General features: G+C 34.9%; 1 long non-coding RNA gene across 1 annotated transcript; it reads left to right on the top strand.

Moving 5' to 3' along the window:
- The first annotated feature begins 32 nt into the window (after nt 1-32).
- LOC136066002 (uncharacterized) lies at nt 33-2,582 on the top strand. Its single transcript, XR_010627548.1, has 4 exons — nt 33-125; nt 1,058-1,136; nt 2,250-2,332; nt 2,420-2,582. It is a non-coding gene; the product is annotated as an uncharacterized LOC136066002 (long non-coding RNA).
- Nucleotides 2,583-2,874: the final 292 nt, after the last annotated feature.

Genomic DNA, 2,874 nt, shown 5'->3' with positions numbered 1-2,874 from the left:
TTTTTTTTTTTTTTTTTTTTTTTTTTTTTTTAATTTAAATTTTCCCCCTTTTAGATAACGTGGACGGTTTTGGTAATGTAAAACTTTATGTTGTACCGGTTTCCAGAACAGCAACAGAAGGAGATGTAAGTTATTGTTTCTCTTGAGGCATTAACATGTCTGCAATATTTGCTGTATGTGAATGTAAATGTTCATATATCAATGAGCTTTAGCAAAATGATACTTCTTCCCTCGTAAGAAAATAGGAGATAAAGGGTGAGGGTGCAGTTTCAGAACTCATATGTATAACTTATCAATCAAAAGAAAAAAAGAAGAAGAAGTACATGTCTGTTTGAACTAGCTTCTTCGGTAAACATGCATCAAGTTTGTATTTCAACTTTTAGTTGTGTTGAAATTCCAAGAAGTTAGAATTTCTCCTTTTTGATGTGTATGTGTAACTGCATCCCTAGTCCTAGCCAGAACTTTGGAATAGAGGGAGAGACATTCTAGTCTTTACGGATAACGGGAGGTCCGTCAAGAAGGTTTTTTTTTTTTTTTCCTTGAAGGGCTAAAGGGGGATTCCTTTTTCTTGGCAAAGCATTTGGGGAGCTAGAGTGCCTTGTAAGGTCATTTTCCCCCCCTCACATGGACAGCAGCCCTGGGAAAGATCTTTACTGTTGATATTTGCAAAAGTGTTACGTTGTGATCTTATACTGGTGCTGAATGTGTAAGCAATTGTGGAGAGATGGCATATCATATTGCTTCATTGTTCTGTGGCTAGAGAATCGTGGTCTCTTGTGTTTGCTTTATTTGGAATATCTCGGATTATGCCAAAGATGGTAGTTAAAATGTTGGCATGGGAAGTTCCTTAATAATAGTGGTCTAAGAGTTGGGAAGGCTGCTCCTTTCTGCATCTTGTGGACTATTGGGCAAGAAAGGAATAGTAGGACTTTTGATGGTGTAGAATGTCCTATTTTTGTCCTTAATTTTTCTTCTCTTTCAAATTGTTACTATTATCTGTGCTTGTCATAATTATTACTTCTTATTAACTCTTGGATTTTGCTTCTTATTACATCAGATCCGACCTGTCTTTGAAGAACATGGAAATGTAGTTGAAGTTGTTATATTGAAAGATAAGAGAACTGGCCAACAACAAGGTATTGTAATGCTGTTATATATATATATAATATGTATATTTCGTGATCCATATTAGTGTATTTCCTGGTCTTTTGAGAAGCTCTCTAGAGCGCCAAAATGCTCATTGTTTATCTTGATTACCTTTATCTCTTATTGACCATGGTTTCCTATCTACAACACTGAAATGACCACAAAACTTTCTAGCAGCCAGCATTTCATTATGAAATTTGTAAGGTGGATAGATCTTGTGACGCCTCTGATACCAAATATGACGCAGGACAACCAGAACAAAAACTAAACAATAGAAAAATAAAGGGATATGACCTAGGGGTCAGCACCTAGGCCTTGCTTGGAGTCAGCACCAAGCGGGGAAACCACTAGGAGTCAGCACCTAGGGTAGACTTGGAGTCAGCACCAGACCAAAGAAAGACCAAACGACTATTGTTTTCATTCATCAAAAATATCAGCTCCCTCCTCAAGGAGTACAATAAGTTGCTTATAAAGGATTGCTAAACCCTAGTTCTAATTGGCTAGGAAACCCTAATTGCCTTATTACAAAAATAACCTTACTTCTAAATTAAAATACTAAAAGCCCAATAACTAAAAGCTCAATAAACTAATAGGACCTAAAACATAAAAATACAATGGGCTTGCAAACATAAATAATACTAAATAATAATCTTCTTGTGTCTCCCTCATCATCTTGCTTTTGTACCATGGGTGCTCTGACCCAGAGGTTAACTTATTATGAGCAGTCAAAACTTAGTCAGATGATTAGCCATGTGCTATTTCTCATTGATGTTACTTAAAAATGGTAGACATTTATTATCTGTGTTCTTATAAAGTTTTCCTTGGTTCTTTTTTTGTTTTATTTTTTTTAAAACTGTTGAAATGGTTGCTAATTTGAATGGTCCACTTTGTCCCTTACTCTCATCATTGTCAAGAGGCAAAATAATATATAATATATATAAAATATAGAACTAGGATACAAGAGTGAAGCTTAAGAGTGAGAACATTGATTTTTTGTTTCTATCAAAAATCATAATGGAAGAGTAACAGAAATATTATGGATATGTGTTTTGTGGAAGAATATCAATACTTCTGTGCTTGTGGATGTGGCTTTACTTGTACAGGAAGTTGTTTTGTGAAATATGCAACGGTAGATGAAGCTGAAAGAGCTATTAGATCTTTAAACAATCAATACACTTTTCCTGGGGTGAGTTATTCAGCTTCTTGGATAAATAATACAAAGCCTCTTTGTGCTGTTGTTTGTGTATTTGATTTATATATTTTCTTTTTCCAGGAACATGCTCCCCTCACAGTCAAATATGCAGATAGGGAACGGGAGCGTCTTGGCGGTTGTTCTTTTTGACATTGTCTTACCTTTTACCTTTTCTATCAATTCGGCATTTCTACAGTTTATTCAAGTTTTACTCCTTCACTGAACACCCTGGACTGATTTAAATATAAGGGTCCGTTTGGATAGCACTGATTGTTGCTGAAAGTTGCTAAAAAACTGATTGTTGCTGAAAATACGTAGCAAAATATTTTTAAATGTTGAATGAGTATCGTGGACCCACTTTTAATATTAAATATTGCTTTATGCATGCACAGTACATGCACAGTGTTTTTTCTCCTAAAAGTCAATAAGTCCGGCTAAAAAAAAAAAAAAAAAAAAAAAAAAACTGAAAAACGCAACTTTACTTTGAGTGAAAAGTAGTCTATCCAAACCGGGTCAAGAAATGTTTCTGAGTTTCA

This window comes from Quercus suber, unplaced genomic scaffold (assembly GCF_002906115.3).
Source record: "Quercus suber isolate HL8 unplaced genomic scaffold, Cork oak 2.0 scaffold_1517, whole genome shotgun sequence".
In the NCBI taxonomy this organism is placed as follows: Eukaryota; Viridiplantae; Streptophyta; class Magnoliopsida; order Fagales; family Fagaceae; genus Quercus; species Quercus suber.
Note: the sequence above shows the minus strand (reverse complement) of the source record. Positions and strands in the feature narration are given on the sequence as shown.